Source organism: Accipiter gentilis, chromosome 8, assembly GCF_929443795.1.
Source record: "Accipiter gentilis chromosome 8, bAccGen1.1, whole genome shotgun sequence".
In the NCBI taxonomy this organism is placed as follows: domain Eukaryota; kingdom Metazoa; phylum Chordata; class Aves; order Accipitriformes; family Accipitridae; genus Astur; species Astur gentilis.
In genome coordinates this window covers 19,051,457-19,070,407 of record NC_064887.1, presented here as the reverse complement: position 1 = coordinate 19,070,407, position 18,951 = coordinate 19,051,457, and positions in this window count along the sequence as shown.

Sequence of the window (18,951 nt, the reverse complement as noted above, 5' to 3'; positions counted from 1 at the left end):
AAAGTAAGCTAACTCTCAATAATTTCAGTTAAGGGCGACAGTATTTAAAAACAGATTCTAACAAACATGAATTAAATGGAGGGTAATGACAAAATAATGCAGGCCAAATTCTGTTCTCTCTTTTTATCCATGTAATCTTAACAGAAGTTAGAAGGGCGGCATAAACATTCATGAGCACAGGCTTGTCCTAGTGCTAATGATGGGCACTGTCATTCTAAATGAACCTCCCGGGACAATCACCTGCGGTGATTTCTGAAGACGGTATTGAACCATAGATTGCTTTTTCAAATTAATACTTGCAAAATAGCTGGTGATTATGGGCTGAATATTGAGCTCCACGGCCTCCTGGCCAGGTCAGGGTTTCAGCCAACCTCCTTGGCCTCCCTGTCTTGGAGTTGTCATCATGTGGAATAGGGAAGCATCACCGTTTCTGTACATCCCCCATTACTGGCATTTCTCTGCCAGTCATATCTGTACTATCTTTCTCCCCATCACTTAGGTTGCATTCATACATAGCAAGAAATCCGCTTCATTATATCTTCTGATCTAGACCCTGTCTAGCTGTGGCTTCTTTCCCTGCAATATCTCAATTTATCTTGGTTCCAACACCTAAAATCATTTTCATTTAGACCCACGTCATTTATCTACCTTGATCGCTTGTTCCTCTCCATTTCCTCCTTTCCTATTGATCCAAACGTGTTGTGCTCCCTCGTGCTGTGTTTCTAGTGAGTCTCGTTCTCCATCATGTCAAATGTACATTTATTTGTTCTCACGAGCATAACTGCCCTTGTAATATAATCTAATATTGTCTCTTATTGCATTGTCCTACTCTTTTTAGTCTGCCAGAAATGCCAGCCTTGATGCTTGCCTTCATTTATCTCTCTAAAAAAGGCTTTTTACCTTCTTGTTTGTCCTCTGTTTAAGGAGGAAGTTCAATGAAATTGGCTATGACTCTCCTCATATTAATATCTTCTCCAAAGTCACCTTTTCATCAATGTCCTTCATGTACATTGTCACAGGAGAGTGACAGATTATGTGTACTGTTTCCACTATATTTCCTCAGTACCTAAATACCTAGCTTATTTTTGCTTTATTCAGAATGAATATAGAATAGGTAAAGGCACAGCTGCTGCTTCGCATCTGCACAGCTTCCGTGCCTTTGCTACAGCATGAGACACTCCTTCTTTTCTGTTGGCTTGGGTAAGCAGAAACCCCTTCTTCGCTGTTGGGGCAGAGAAGGCTCCATCTTCTCATTCAACGCTGAGCTTCCAGTTCTCATGATGCACCAAGGTAGGAACTTCTCAAAAGGAAAGAGGAGAAATGACATCAACTGAGTATGACAAACGAAACAGCACGTCTAATGCTTTGCAAGCCAAACTGCTGCACTGTCTTCTCTTGCGGCTTTATCCCTAGGTTGGATGTGAAGGAGGAGAAGCCAAATGACAAGCCAGGCCCATGCAGATCGTTCCTTACACTGACCAGCAATTGCCAAAGCCCACCTCTGGGAGCTCGCCAAGAAAGGATCCGAACCTTGCTGTGCGATTGCATCCACTGCTGCCAGAATCTGCAGCTGAATCAAACTTTCATCTGCTGACAGATCTAAAAGAATCTGTGCTGACACTAGAGCACATCAATTAACCTCTTCCTAGGTCAATTAAACTAGAAGTCTCTCTGTGTTTGTACTGTCCTCCAGCCTTGAAAAAAAAGATAAACAAGATCCAGGAAGATAACTGATGAACGTATCCAGCACAGACAGAGGTGGGAGATCCTTGCATCCCCCTGCTGCCAAGAACATCTGCTCATAAATTAGGAACTTGGAATTAGAAATCAGAAACTACTTAGAAATGAGCACATAAAGGTGGTTATTCCCCTGGCAGTATTAAAAATATATCTACATGTACACATATATATAAAATTCAATTTTAATGATAGTATAGACTGTTAAATGTATTATTCAGTCTTCATTAGCCTGAATGCCACATGCTTTCCAACTTTTAATTCCTCTCTTTGTTATGCAGTATGATTCTATGGCAAAATTTTGTTCTCCTTAGCACCAGGTTGAGACAAATCTCTTCATGCTATTGTGCCCTTTAGGAATACTGTCAAATTTAATCATTCAGGACTCATGAGTCTTGCACTAACATGAAGAGATTGATTTGAAAACCATGGGACTAAAGTCCTTTTTTTCTATTTTTCATTTTCCATTTCCATACCTTAACCATTTCACAGGAAAGCTGAGATTGCCAGCTTTGCTCTCACATGCAGATGAGTACTTCCCCATGCTATACAGCCCTAGAATAATGCACTCGGGTGTGCCAGTGACTGTCTCTGCCAGTATTTTCCGATCAGTTATATCCGAAACGTCAAGAATTATTGTGGTGTCAGGAAACATACCAGAGTGGAGCAGACTCTACAGCCTATTTAAAGGGAGTTAAAAATAGATGTAAAAATGACCTTGGGCAAAGAAAGATGCACAGGAATTCTTGACCTTTTATAAAATGGGTCTCATTCAAACAAAGTGTGTTTTAATAAAATCAATAGAAGACATACCCTAAGAATAAGGAATGTAGGCTCCCCTACACAATGGAAAAGTTTGAAAAGGACTCATGAGTCAGCTGCTGAGTTTGCTGTAGCAAAAAGGGTTCGTGCAAACCTTGAGTTACAGAGTGCAGATGTTAATGGTGGCAATTTTTACCTGTATGTGCAAATTGCTGCGGGTGATTAAGGCATGGTGTGAGCAGTTCTGATGCTCATGTTGCAAGATGGATACCAAAAAATTGGAGTATAGAGAAGAGCTACAGAATAATCTGAAGTCAGAGAAAATGCCGCGTAATTGAAGAATTGAAAATCTTAACCTGTTGGAGCGGCGGAGGAATGCACATAAGTCGACCCAATATGAGTGATAGAAGTGATTCAACTTTATTTGCACGGATAGCTCATATTTATACAGTTTGCGATAATTATGCCTACTAGTCCTAATATGATTGGTACATTGCTAATGTTTATTCATTACTAAAACACACCCACTTGTGATTTGCAGCTACGCGTGTTCAGTAACTTTCTCATGAGAACTTCTTCAAAAGTTACTTGTGAAGTTATGCCAAGGTCACACCGTCCCTGTCTTTCTCCTGATAACAGCGAGACCAGCTGTTGTTTTTCTCCCAATATCAGTAAAGCCAGCTATTTTCAGCCAAGGCGTAGTCTTGTTGCTCAAACTGACATTCTTTCACACAGAACTCTGCTCGCACAACTTTTCCACAGGCCCATGTCCTTTTTCAGCAAGCCACTTCCCAACATTAACCTATCCACTGGATCAAAAAGATTGAAAGGTGAGTTGATAACAGTGTATACAGGAAAAATACTGACTACAAGGGCCACTTGAACCTGCCAAAGAGTGAAACAAGAAGGAATAATGCCTAGTAGCTGGAATCGAGCAAATTAAAGTAGTGTAGTCTTCAGTACCTAATTCAGTAGCAGTGACAAAAAATAATCCTTGAAACAGTTAAGGGCTCTGGCTGGTTCCTTGGTTCTTGATGTCTTCAGATTGAGACTCAGTGCCTTCTTGGAAAACGCAGGCTAGCTGAGCAGAGACTATGTTGCATTTGAGTACAACAGGCTCAATTCAGGGTTAAATACAATTGCCCGTAATTTACAGGAGATTAGACTATATACTCCCATAGTCCCTCTTTTCTAGACTTATTAAATAAATTTCTATACTTTATAAACTCTCCAAAACCTCTATAAAGAATTCTTTTCCTCCCACCACCCCAGGTTTAGCTTTCCTTTCCATGTATGCCTTTTCCGTATTTGATTATCCTGTCCCACTTGCACAGCACTGTGGCCAGAAAAATATCACTGACAGGTAACGGGGAGATGACGGCACCCACTTTTTGCCCCAGCTGCTGAGACTGCTCAACATCTCTCCGAGGAGTTTCTCAAGTAGTGTCCCTGGCCCTTGCCTTTATTTGTCCTCTAGGAGAATGCACTTCATCCAGCTCAGCTCTCTCTATAGCTGGTCTGGAGTTGTGCTTCAGACTTCTTCAGCTTTTAGAAGAAACCAAAGTAGACAAAATCAAGGCTTTACTCAACAGCAACAGTCCATTTAAAGTCCTTTAAATGTTCTTACATTAACTGCAGCTTTTGTGATTGCTTACAGCCTAACAGGAATATTGGGCTTGGCCAAACTGGTACTTACGTAACTAAGGGGAAAACTGGCATCTTAGGCTTATTAGCTGAGTGCTTTTCCTTTCCCCATGTGTATATTGTCTTTACCTGGAGGATCTGTTTGAATGTAGAGGTACAGTTTTCTTTGTTGTTCTCTGTATTTTACCAATATACAAGGTTTTTCTCATGGTTAAATAAGAGATTCTGTTCTTCTAATAGATATGTAGATAACACTGTGCTTTTGCTCCACTATCTGACATAAGGCTGAATCTGGTAACCTCACTTACTGAATAATTGTGTTGTCATTGGAAATACTCACACATGTAAAATGAGCAGGACTTGGCCCTTTGGTCATATTTTTCTAATAAAAGATAAAATGAGATTTTTAGGAAACTGCAACTTATGACCATAATATTTATGAGGCTGTCAGGACTACACTGTAAAATTTCATATTATTTAATTCTTCACTCTGACACTAAAGCATCATTTCATTTATATGCAAATAAGAATATACCCTACTGCTGCTTCTTCACTGAAGAAGCTGTTTGAATTATTCACATTTTATTAATAAAGCTTCATAAATAAGTATTTTTTCTACTCAATTGGTAGTGGCCAGGGGAGGGAATCTATTTATCAGACTTTGTTATTATGAGCTTCATAACAAAATATGAAGATTTATGGAGTACATAATGAGACGTTATGTGATTGTAATGGAAACATTGCGTTATCCAGATGAAAGACTCTTTTCTTTATGCATTTCTCCTTGGTAGAGGCACTTTCTGGAAAATGGACTAAACCCATCCCCATCACTAAGTTACAAAGAACTGCCTGTGAAAGAAACAGAGCAATTTAATACCTTTTTTTGATCGTACATACGGAAATAATTTTCAATAATGAAGAGATGCCTAAGGAAGACTATAAGGAATTCCAGGGAGAAGCACACGGGGAAAATGCTGTGCCTTCTCTGGGCAGAGGTGCTGGTCTGCAGAACCGAGGATGAACTGTGTGTATGACAGTACAATCCACAGCCTAGAAAGTGCCTGGCCTTTAAACCATCATTTAAGTGTCCAGCATTTAATGTTCCCTTCAGGTACAGATCATAGTACAGAGCACTCCTGTGGTGAACTTGGTTCTACCTGTGCTGTGAAAGAGGCTGCCTTCGGGGCTGAGCCCCGGCGCTGAACCCTGGTTCGGGACAGCCCGGTCTGCAACCTCCTGATGGGTTTAGGCAGAACAGGGATGATGCCCTGATGCTCTGCTTAGTCAAGGCATCAGCTTCTTCATGTGTGCAGCAGGGAGACTTTAGGGACCCAAGTATTTTCTTCAGGAGGATTGGAGCAAGCCATAGAGACTAAAGTGGGTAAAAGAAGTTTCTGTAAATTGCTTTGTCCGAGTTAGGTCCGTATATTGCAGTTAAAATAGGCACTTTTTGAAATACTGGCACTGAACTCTCCCTGTGGAGTTGAAGTATAAGACAAAGTGAGCAATACAGTCATGGAATGTCCAGTGCTATTGCACAATAGCACCTGGGTACCTATAGATAACTTAAACCAATGAAAATTTAAGGGAAAAAGGCTGGATGTGAAACACCTGCTGAGCATTACAGATCAGCCCACAGGGTTTTATTACTGTATGCTGTAATCCAAGCAGAATTTTAATCTTACCCACAGTACCTCTGAAATCCAATGCAGCAAAACTACTGAAAATTGGAAGTAGTCAAGTACATCTAGGCTGCCTGGGCTTCTGCAGAGAGCTGAAGATGTTTTGCAGGAGAAGTTGCTGGCTTGTATTTTGACATTGCCAATGGGATATGGACCGATTTTAGTGTTTCTCTGGAAGCAAGACCATGGAGCATGTCTTGTGAAAGTCTCTCAACATCTCAAAGTTATCAAGACTAAGAAATTAGCCTATAATTGTATACATGGCTGTTCTTGAACCAATCTTTTGCATGTGAAATAAGGGTGTGCAAGCCACTATATGGGGCTTCACCCAACTAAGCACTTAAGTGTGTACATAACTTTAAACACGTGTAACCTTCTTGGAAGGCACTGAACTGGGTTGCGCACCACTGTTAGCAGCACATGCTAAATAGATAGGCAGTGTGCGTTCAGAAGAGCAGCAAGGCCCATTCCTCAATAACAGCTTGCAGCCTCTTTGAAGGCTTCTGGTTTGGTTAACAAAATCAGGGAGGCAAAGGATGTTCCAAAAATTTTCACTGCATAGTCATTATGAACCTAATGTCAGAGCAAAATTTAATCATGTTCGTTAATTCTGTGCCATTTTACATGCAATCAGGTGTTTAGAATTACAAAATTCCTCAAAAAACTCCCACTTCCTATGCTAGCTTGTACAACCACAGATTTTATTTTAATTTATTTTTATAACATTGAGTAAGTCCTGAAAGACCTACACCTAATTGCACACTGCATTAATTTTTTAAGAAGAATCAATATTGTAGCACTGTAACTTTCATGCCTGGAGTTTAATTAAAAAAATAGTCATTACAGTAAACTTTTTTTGGGAGACACTCACGTTCTGCATGTCAAATACAGGCTAAAACTTTTAGACAACAGCAGAATGCTGTTACTGCTTTAACAGTATGTATTTGCTGCCTATTCACAATATTATTCACAATTATTCACAATAAGTAGAGTCAAAACAGAAAGTAAAACAAGTATAAATGTCTGTTTTGCTGGGATGTCTGTGACAGCATTATAGCCAAGAATAACAAATTTTTAAGTCTACAGACATTTGATACGCCAGAAAAATTCTCTTTGAAAATAGACTCAAATTCTAACCCCTAGGACATTTTATGAAGCTTTATTTACAAAAAAGAATAGTAAAAGGAGCGGAAAAAAATTCCTGAAGTGCATGCTAATTTTGGTATGTTTGAACTCCCATGGCTGAAAATTGAAAACAAAATCAGCTTGTATATCATCTAGAAAGTAAAGCTGTAGACTATTTGCAATATTCTGGTAAGGCTAGAATTAAAAGTACACATAAGTTCAGAAAATGTGCATACAATATTCTTCAATTACATAGTTTCACTTACGGAATTCAGTAAATACTGAATCTGGAGGCATGAGTTGTCACCTGCACCTTACATCATTTTGTGGTCCTGAGTGGAAGGGTTAAGTTACTGATCCAAAAATTCACAGGCAGTTCCTTCCTCTCTACTCCTGGTAGAGGACAGATGCTAATTTTCACTACTGAAATGAATGGGAATTTTACTCCTAGCTCTGGCAAAGGGAGGAAAACCAAGGATATTAATATGATTATACCCCCCCCTTTTTTTTGGAAGTGGTTACACACATTAAGACTTGCCAGGGCCCTGGGGACACTGATGGGCCTAATCAGCCCCACCTGGGGCCTCTCCCCACCCTGCCCAGGACCCTATTTCAGCCCAGACTGGGGCTATCAGTCTGTGCTCTGGTGATCTTGTAATGGTGCTGGTCTTCAGCTTCCCTGCAGCCCTGCCTGGTCATGGGCCAACCTGTGGGCTGATGTCCTGGCCCAGCCTTGGGCTGTCCCTGTGCCCTGGGGGCTGGGGGCTGCCCCTGGCTCCCCCTGCCCTGTCCAGCTCCTGGCTGGCGGTGGTGGGATGAGCCATGGCTGGTGAGTCCTGCCTGCTTCGGGGACCCCTCCCAACTCCCAGCACTAAGAGAGCTGCTGGCCTTTGATGTGCCCTGATGAGAATATTATTATAGCTGGATTTTTATTGAGGAAGAAATCCATCATGCATCATCTTGGTTCTCCATTACTTCTCTCCTCCCTTACAAAGATGTACAGCAGAGACTCTCCATGAAAGCTTTCCAGACAGGTAGGTCTTGACCTGTGTGTTTTCAGCCTGGCAGCTCTCTTTGTGTGTAACCGTATGTGCTCCTGGTTCAAGCTCCCAGGTTCTTTGGCCAAAGGCAGCAAATACAGAAATTTAAATCAGGAACCATGTATCCTAGTCTAAGCAACCAAGTAACCTGATTTTTAGGCTCTCCCAGCCCAGCAGTAAATCGGAACAATTACTCAGTCTGGGTTACGATATACTTGTAGCTTGCTTCTGTTGCCACTTCAGTTTTTCCTTGGGGCAACAATACTAAAATCTGAAAAAAACCAATTAATTTCTTGCAGCTGGCTCATACTGAAAGTAGTTGTACCTCTAAGTCAGCTGTCTCCAATACTACTGCAGTGCCTACCAGCTATTGTAGGGATAATAGTTACTGAACTTGGATATATAACCTTTTGTCTCTTCCTTTTTTTTTTTTCTTCTTTTCTTTCAGTAAGAGGAGAGGATAACATGCCTTGGAAAGGCATTATTTAAACTGTGTACTGGTGCACTGCAGAGCTTGTTCTGTATTAAATTCCAAGGATGAAGTCTCTTGTGAGTAGTTTGCTGTGACTTGATGGATTCATTTATTTTTAAAGAAAACTGTCTGACTTTTTTTTTCCTTTTTTCTTTATTCTCAGCTACAGGGAATGAAATGAACACTAGCTTCATTGTTATGATATGAAAAACTACAATGAGCTGACTTTCCTAATTATATGAAAAGTGGTAACTTCTGTGAGTCGGCAGAGGAAATGTTGAAGTTTACTGGGGTTTCTGTCCCTTGTGTCAGGTGTAGACCTGTGTCAGGATACAGCAGAAGGCCCTTCTCAGGCTCTAGCACAGAGAAGACAGTGACATGATGGTGTAGAGAGCCTGTTCTGTTTCTCCTCCCCACATGGGAACATGCCATGCTTCTAATCTACTGTGATCTCTGGCAAATAAGTGGGAGCCATGCTTTCCTTGTTATCAAGTTACATGTTTGTGTGTATGAGGCAAGCCCTCTCTAGACAGATGAGGAACAGTACTAAGTAGCACATATGGCTGCATCTGGAATAGGCAGGATGGTCATTTAAAAATGAAAAATGAACTTTTTTGAGCCCTCAAATGCCATAATTCTCAAATGTTCCTGTGAGTGTAGAAACTCATCTGGAAAACTGGATTATGTCACATTGCCTTGCCTATATCTGGTTGCCTGCTTTCTGCTGTAGTATGTTTTTGCAGGCTGGCATGTAGTACATTAGCTTTTCCAAAAGTCCTCCCACACAACACCATTTTGGGAGTTTCTGGATCTCTTTCATATCCTCTGTGAGGAAATATTTTAGCGCTGTAATTTGGTGCGGGCATGCTCCAAGTAGAGGGTTTGGCTGCACACAAGCTTTCCAGGGCAGAATTTTGATGACTACGTTCTGATTTTTATTTTTGTTCATCACTCTGTGGTATGCAAACCACAGGACCATATGGCACAGCTACAGAAATGTGCGAGCTGATTATGCAACTGCTTCCTATTATAGCTACAAAATATGGAAAGGATGAGTTAAATGGATCAAAAATAATGTCACTCTTCAAGAAAGCAGCAAGCTCCAAACGCTCGTCTGTGGAAACAGAAATATTGTTGTCCAGCAGGCGTTTCTGAAATATCTAATGTGAAGAAGATAACTGAAAATGAATTTAATTCACAAGTAACACAGGGAGGTACTCCAGTTCTTTTGCCTAACTGGAAATGACTTGCTACTAGCATCCCTGAAAGGGGAATGAGGGAGGTAATGGTAGCTATTCATATTTCATCCATAGGAGTTGTCAGCTACCTAATGGCTAGCACATGTATTCCACAAACATGAGGTGTTGAGATGTTACCAGTTTTGGTACAAATGTGGTAGTAAACCGTCATGTGTGCAAGTCCATGGCACTCTTCAGATGTTGCTCACTGTCACAGCAATCTCTCATTTTCTTTTGTCCCTCTGTTACAACTGGAATTTGTAGCAAAATAAAAGGAGTCACTCAAACAGGTATTATCAATAAGAAGTTTGAAAACAAGTGGGAAAGCAGTAGGTTTTGGCTAGCAGAAGCGGCTTAGGAGCTGTTTTATAAACAATGCTGGTAAAACTGTAACAAAGACAGAATGGAGAATGGTGCTAATCGTGGGGGCGGGGGGGAACTCACAGGAACACTACAGCTTTAATTTGGAATTGCTGGGGAAAGGTGAGAAGCCTTCATGTTTGTCCTAGCTACAAGGATCTTTAAGCTGTTGTGGAAGCATACAACTTAGCAGTGTGTCTTCCTTCAGAGACTTATGAGTAATGGAAAAGAAATAAGGCAACTGTAATGCCCCCCTCACCTATGAACACTGCCTTTCATGCCAGAAGAAAGGCTGAGAGGTTACTCCATCATGATCCCTATTACACTCAGTATTCTTGTAGCCACAGGCTTTGTGTCCTAATTGTTCCTTCTCAACTCTAAAAACCCAATTTCCTCTTGTTTTTATCCAAAATACACCCTTTGGACATAGTTGGGGGTGTTCTGTGTTATAGATGGTCTGTTTATCCTAGGGCACCCTAGCACAGCTGTGACCAATGGTAACGTATTCTCCACCAACTTATCTGCATTTATATATATACAATGTAAACAAAACTGTGTGTAACAGTCCTACTTGATAGTATTTGGTAGTCAGGCAGCTCTGATGAAAGTTACTTCCTAAGAAGAGGTGGAATGGAAAGCCAAGCCTTTAGATGAAAAGGTAGTCTGGAGAAAATCCATGAAGGAAAACAAGGAGAGACATTTTGAACACATCCTAAAATCAATGAAGACCTGGTAGGGATAGCTGAAGGTGAAAATGGTCATATTTTTACATTAAAATTTGCCTTAAGTGGATTAATTTTAATGTTTCTGCTGGGTGCTTATATTGACAACCATTAAGGTCAAAATACAAGCATTTCAAATTAGGAAAGCAAATAGCTTTAATGACAGTTTTAAATAATCTGATTTCTTAACAGGAGATTTCAGTGAGGATGAAATTATGGTAGAAAAACAGATGGCTAAAGCAATGAGGGCAGTAATACGCAGCCACAGGAGACGCAGGGAGAGGAAGAAAGCCAGGGTCAAAGATGAAGTCAGCATCACAGACAACAGAGACAACCATTAGGTCAGAATGAAGCAAAACAAAAGAGAATGAGCAGTGCATGTATAATGTATGTGATAGGCAGGGCCAAATTCTGCCTGAGTTTACATCAGTACAACTTCATTGGCTGAATCCTCTTAACACAATGTCACTTTCAATGTGATCTAACAACATACACGCAGGCTTTTATTTAAATCAGTGCACAAGGCTAAATTTTCCACTCTTATACTGTTTCTAGGCAATTGTAACTTCACTGTTCTACTGTTGTTACTCTTATGGTCCTTTAGATACTGCTGAATTTCTTCTGTGTATCTTCTATGAGTAAACACCTGTTTCACATCTTCATTCTGCTTTAGGAAGATTGAATTCTTCAAATTAGAAGATCATTTTGGGAAAGCATGATAACGTATACTGCTTGAACAGTATACTATTTCATGCACATTTTAAAACTATTAATTCTGTGTACATTCTACCTGTCAATGCTAATTTTAGAATATTTGGGGTTTTTACAGTGTTAGTATTCATGTTTTCCATATTTTGTCATCAGTGGTGTAAAAAAGAGTGATGAAGAGGAGAATCAGCTCCCAGAATAGATAAGCAGGAAAACTGATATTGCTTGAAACATTTTTCTTATGTCTTTTTATACTTGTAGCATTTATAGTATTTTTGAAGTTGTCACTGATGTACGAACAGTTATTTTAACCTAATACCTGGTTTTGCATACAAGTAAAACTGTGTCCACTTATCTGCTATTATAGTTTATGCATGTGTGTGCACACAAGGCTTTACTACTCTAAATACCTGTAGATTCTTCTGGTTTTATGTTTTTAAACTCTAGCTCTTTTATTCTTGTTGTTTGGCAGAAAAACCCTACAGATAATTTTACAAACAGCCAAACAAAAACATTGAGCCTTTCTAAGTCCATCACTCCCATGATAAAGTGACTGGTGTGGTTTCAGTCTTTGCCCCCACTCATGACCCACAGGAAAATTTGCCTCTAACTTCTACAGTTTAAAATAAAAATTTAAAAACTGTAAACCTCTAAAAGCTGCCAACTCCCTGCCCCAAAACTCCAGGCTTCAGCTACTCTTCTTTATGTATATTTTATCTTGGCTTAGCATTATAGACAAGACTGTATTTACTCCTTGTTTACATCAGTGTAATAGAGGTAGAATTAACCGCTCCGTTCACCAATGAACGAAGAGCAGCAGTGGTACCGTCTGGTCTTTTCCATGTGCCTACTTGCGGTTCTGAAGAGCTACTAACACAAGAACAAAGAACTGCAGTTAGAAAGAAAACTGTTCCATACCCCCATACAGAAGAAGAAAGCAATACACGCAAAGAAAACTGTGCCATACCCTGCACGGCAGCATCCCTGGCGGAGGTGTGCTGGGGTCCCAGTGGGCTGAGGGAAGCGGTTCAGAGCCCCCAGCAGACAGCAGCACTGGGGCCCCCAGACCAAAGCAGTCCGTCAAAGAGAGAAATTTTATACTGAAAGGAAAGTAATACATATATCACTTAAGGCATATAGCTTAAAATATTAAAAAGGAGGACAGAACTACGGAAAGGGGCATTCTTTTAGAAAATTGCCCATGGACTGTATTTTAATGTTCTGAAGCTGTTCCCTCAAGCTATTTTACACAATACCCAGCTTTCTTGAGTTTCAAAAGTACTAATGATTCAATGGATGCAGAATCACAGAAAGCTCCTGAACTCAGCTTATGCTCCCCTCCACTGCCTTGAAGTCCTATCTCCAGCTAGTGTTTCAGAACTATAGAGCACTGCAAAGGGGCAAAAATCCCTCTGAACTGTTAACTGTTACCTTCTTTGAAAGGAATTCATTTTAAACCAGAGAAATTGGATGTATATGATTGAAATATTTTGTCTCTTTTTCCTGAGAACTGGTAGATTATTAACCTAGAAGCTTGGTTTAATGCAACAATTACAGTAATGAAATGCAGCATGGTCTTCTGTGTTTAGTATCAGGGGTTTTGTCCTCTCTTTTCCAATATTTCTGTAGGTATTTCTTGTGGGTTTTGATTTTTAAAATAGTTACTTAAAATGTCATGGATATGGAATAGAAATTTGATAAATAGCAAGCCCCTCCCCCCAGTTTAATATGAGGATAGTGCTTTTTTAATCCTTTCCAAACATACGGTCAACAGTTCTTTGTATAATGTCAAAATATAACGTAAAAGTACCATTTAATGCAAATTTTGACTATATACGACTTCAGATACACGCTGCATACTGTCTAGCTATATAAGTCGTCATGGTAAAGATGGCTTGTTTTTTGACAGCAGCAAATAACATTGCCAAGATTTCTACTATTAAAATAAAACTAGGAAAAATGTAGATAATGCAAAAATATAACTGACACTTTTTAAAAAAAGAAATTCTGCACCTGCAAAATCTCATTACAATGCCTTTTTCTACAAGACTGTTCTGAATGAATTAGAAATTACTCAAACATTGTTGAAGCAAAGCTACGTTCTGCTGAAATTTCACCATAATCAGAATATTCCACTGGGAGATACCACCTTTGCCCCAGGTTTTGATGGAAAGTCTCAAAACAATTGGATATTTTAAAAGGGAAGCAGTCTGATGTATACCAGGATGAAAACTCTATTTTCCAACCCATGCTAGGTGGAAATGCACTTCTTATTGCTTCATTCCACTGTTTTAACTCCTGTGTCACATTAATGATGATCGTGGTATTTCACTAGCTTTTACTTATCTGTCCTTTGTCAGCAATGAAAGCTGTCCTCTTGGTCTGCACAATAGACCTGATTCTGCTGTCCTACTCCACCACATCATCTGAAATGGTCTTCAACAGAAAGATGGCAGTTTTAACAAATTAAAGCACAAGGTTATTAAGGTAAATTTCTCAAGCATCACTTTGAATCTGTACCAAATTGTCCAAGTGTAAAGACAAAGCCAACCAAACTGCCTAGCACTAGTACCATATATCTTAAAATCTTACACTTCTATTGTGATGATAATGCCAGTGGGCTTCCCAGAAATCAACAAAGGAATCGTCAGTTATAACAGTTAAAAATAAAGCTATGCTTTGCTACCAGAGAAGTGAGGTGGCAGTTATAGGGAAATTAGTGTGAGTCCTTGAAATTCCTTGTATTTCAGTGACACATCATACAACTGTTTAATTGGCAGCAAAGGAATAATGGTTAAAACACTGATTTCAGGCTGGACATACAGCAGTGGTGGTCTCAAAGGGGGAGTTTTGCTGCTCTCTTGCTCCCTAAGATAATTGCTGTGATTAGTTTTTGCTCTTAGAGCTATGCATACTAGTACATGCGTGTGCTTATATTTCTAGGTTTCCAATACATGTTGGTCTATATTTAGTGCTGGAGGCATGTTTCATGCTCTCGGTGTCAGATAGGAAGGACCAGACGACACCCAAGCTGTATCTTCAACCCTTGAAATACATGCAATGCATACCCCATGAGCTAATGACAAAGCAGAAAGTCTCTGTGAAGACAACTGTGAATTCCGTTTAGTCTTTGTGAAACAGATGACAAGAAGCCGTAGCAATGACCCTGTCTTAAAAGCTTGGAATGCATTTTGGGAAATAAGAATTTGCTTTTGAAACATGAAATACCCATGAGTAAATGGGACCAGATCTTTCTTTGGGAACTGACCAAGGCAGGTGCTATCAAAGTTGGGAAGTCAGGATCCAGCTGCCCCTTCCAGGAGTCTCAGCCACTCTCAGAGCCATTTCCTATGCTTCTTCCTTGGGTTTTTTCCTTTTTTTTTTTTTTTTTTTTCTCTGAGTAAACCTCCTCCATTGAGCTGATGTCCACTGTTTCATTGCACAGTTATTATTGTGGTGATAGATCTCGGCTCCATCATGATAACTGCCTTATGTCTCTCTGCTTTCCTTTGGCATCTGGAAAGCAGCAGTTAGACCTGGGTAACAGAGCTGCCAGCTGTAGTGTGCTGACTGGCAACATGATAAACACATGCTCTAAAATTGCATGAATACTGGGCTTATGTCTTAATACTTTGGTGCATTTCTCTTGCTCACGCTCCACTTTTTAAATTACTATTACTATTATTTCTAATGAATACTGTGAATTTATCTAAGTTAATTCTAAAGTTCTGTAGATCTATAATCTGTACCTTGTGCGCTGGTGATTAAATTCTTCCCCATACGTATGTAGTAGCTGGGAGGAATAGCTTAGCACTGTGATTTTTTTAAAATTTTATTTTTTAGGAGACTGATCCTAACACTTTGTTTTCCCTGGTACTCCTGCTGTTGCCACTTCTATTGCCCAAGGAAATGCTTCTGCCTCAAACCCCTCTGCTTCCAAAGTCTATGCACAGACTGTGAATATAGGCCAAAGGTCACACTTTGGAGAAAACAAAAAAAGGGTGGAGAGAAAAGGAAAAGTTACAGGTCTCAAAAAGGGGGTGACTTGGTGAAATTTAATGGCTTTTTACATGCAGGAGCTCATGTTGGAGATTCCTGGGGACTCCCTGGTCTTACACTTGTGGCTCTGTAGAGGCTAAAGCCAAGAGAAAAACAAGAGTTAAAACAAGGTGACAGGAGATAGATAACATTCTCCTGATATTCAGGTAGTATTTTAATTAGCTAAAAATATATGCAGAAAGAAATCTATCAGTGACTTCTCAAGAAACAGAACACCACCTCCTTGTCACAAAGAATGTTTTTTTCCCTCCCTACACTGGGTATTTGTAGTCAACTTATGAAGACGAAATGTTAAAGTCATTTGCCTAGATGTTGCAATTCCAGCTTGTTTTACAGGAAAATACGGTGCTTAAATGAGTATGAAGAAGTAATGAATGCTAATAAATACCTGAAACCCACACTTTCTAATGTTTAGTGATGCTGCAATAGTTTAGGTTAAGCTGATCATATTAATTTTTTGTAAGGTAGTATGATTTGCAAAAGCATTCTGTTAAGGTACAAGTTTTTGATCTTTAGTTTCTTTCATACTAAATTAAATAGTTTTGAAAGTTACATAAAAACCACTCCTGCAATTCATCATTATTAGAATGTGAACAAATTACATTTTCCACTTTTAAATATTGATTTCACTTTTTAGCTGTCCTTGCAAATGTGATCCAAGCATCACTGATGTCACTAGAAACACTTTGCTTGCTTATAGTGGGTATTTGGTTGGGTTCCTTTGCATGAATTAAATATTCAGACAAAGCACACATGACTGTATTCTCCTGTAGCCTAAGGGAATGCAGCGATTTGGTTGGTCTCCCAAATCTCAGGTAGTTTTTCCTGAGCCATACAGTCGTGTTGGCACATACATGCTCTTTCTACATAAGGTTTAATTATTCCATACAATTTCAAATGGGTTTACCATGAAAGAGCTGAGACAGGCCTGGCCCACAAAACCCAGTAACTGAGTAATTGGAGTTTTCACTTAGAAGGTGGGAGATGTGGATTAAAATCACTTCATAAAAAGGGAAGGGATCTTGACTGAGTGCTGTATGCTGTTTGGAAAAATGAGAAGGGAGAACCCTACCATATGTTGTAGAGACTTGCTAGATTCTGTAATACCAAGTCTTCCCCAGAATTACACAGGAAGCCAAGGCTTTCAATTTTCCACAGGGCATTCCAGTAGAAAACACATACACCACATTCCAGCAGAAGACACACAAAACTGTCAGAGCATTATGGCATTCTGATTTCTTCTGCAGATATAGCCTCCGTCCACTGACCATTCAATCTTTTCTTTATGTATTTAAATGTATATGCCCTCTTCTGAATATCCTACAAAAATTAACCAATAAGTCTATATGGTCTGAATTAATACATGAAAGGGCTGATCAGTGAATAGCTGGACTTAATATGCAAATTACAAAGTTTTCTTCATGGCTTTATATGAGAAGATGTTTTTAAAACTTTATCAACGTCAGTGTGTCAGCCTGCATTTCTCTGTGAAATCTTGAAACTGCTCTTTCATCTATGTTGTAAACACATCAACAAGTATGTAGAATGTCTTGACTTTGAAATGCTGTCACCTACTTTCTGTATCGTTGTCAGCAGTCATCTTGTTATAAAAGTGTTTCATATCTAACTCTGTTTCTTTTGGTAGTGTGTCGACATACTGCATTTTTCAACTGTGTTCCTTGCTGCCTCTTCCATTTTTATAAAAAATTCCATGTGACAGAAGTTTTTCTCTTTCTCTGCAACATGTTGATATCTCAGGTTCTCCACTGTCACCAAAGCAGTTGTGCTACTTTGAGGATAAGCTGAGTCTGTGTAAACCATCTACAGCGATTTGTGACAAAGTGCGGTGGGATTTTGAACTCAAATGTTTTCATGATGGTGAGAAGTCCCCAAGCTTCAGTCATTGCCTTTACTTCTTAGTTTGGAAGTTTTTCAGAACATGTTCAGTGTAATTCAATGCCTATTCCTGACGTGCTCTGCAATGTAGAGTCCACAGTTTGCTTGGAACAAACTTATCTGGTAATGGACAATTTCTTAAATGTGAGCATACTCAAGCTTTCTATTCTGCTGCTTCACATGTAATTTTCTGTTTTGCTTTGGGTTTTGTTTTCAGAAGATAACATGTCAGGAACTGGTACAGTTGCCTCAAGTGCCCCAAGTGAAAGCTGAACACCTGTACAAATTACTGCGTTGCAGAATGTAAGACACACGTTATTTTCAAGTTTTGAATTATACTTGTTTCTAAAGGATTTTTCAGTCGAAAAATACAACATTGCTGAAGTTTACAGAGGTACAAATTGGAAAAAATATTCTGTTCAAATGTTTTCAGGACTTGTGCAATAGAATTGCATAGATCTGTACATGAAGGTCACTGAACCCACAAACTATGAAGTAATCAACATAATAGATACTTTAACATTAGACACTTGTATCATTCTTGTGTGTACTATAACGTCAACATCTTATTGCATCTACAACAGTACAGTTTCCTCACACCTTTCAAAGGCCCACGTCATGTTAAGTTCCTAAATCAATATGGTCCACGTGCTGTAAAACATAGACATTTTCCTGGTATCTGATATTGAGTCAGGAGGGTTGGTTTATGTCCCCTCTATCATCTGCAAGGATACATACTACTTCTGCACTTGTACTTCCTACTGTTTATTACTTGCACCGCAGTAATATCCTAAAGCTCTACTCAGGACTAGACCGCACTTTGTTAGCTGCATACCAGAGACACAGTTTTGCACTTAACCTATTTAGGATACAATCAGTAAATACTACTTACTATATTATCAAGCATCAAATTATTAAACTTAAAACCAGAAGGCTGAAGGCAATGTTCTTTATGATCATAAAAGTTAAAATAGGTAAGCATGGAAGAAAATACAAACTTTGAGGAATGTATGCTTTTTACTTTAATGCAAGGAGAATAAACTTCATTTTTGAAGAATGATCACTGCATGAACTCTCTTCCCCTTTATCAGTATAGATCACATTCCTGATACCTAACATATCATAAAGAAATATCTTCTAGTTACAGTATGTTTCAAAAGCAAGTTGACATGAACCAGAGATCAAACAAAATCTGTACACACGGACCTACTTTGAAAAAGCTAAGAATCTGTAGGGTGTTCAGATCATATAGTCTGCAGAAATTTAATTGGCATATTGTTGTTTAACATAAAATGCACAGCATAGCTACAATACAGAAGATTACTAGAAATAACTGAGTAAGCAGGCTGCCATCCTGGGAAAGACAGTTTAAAATTATCAGAAATTTCTCTAGAATACCTATGTGTCTTAGTCCTGACCACTTTGAGCCATTATCATATTGGCTGGACCCAATTCATCCCACATGTGGATAACACTGCTTCTTTAAACATGGTTTATGTGGCCGAG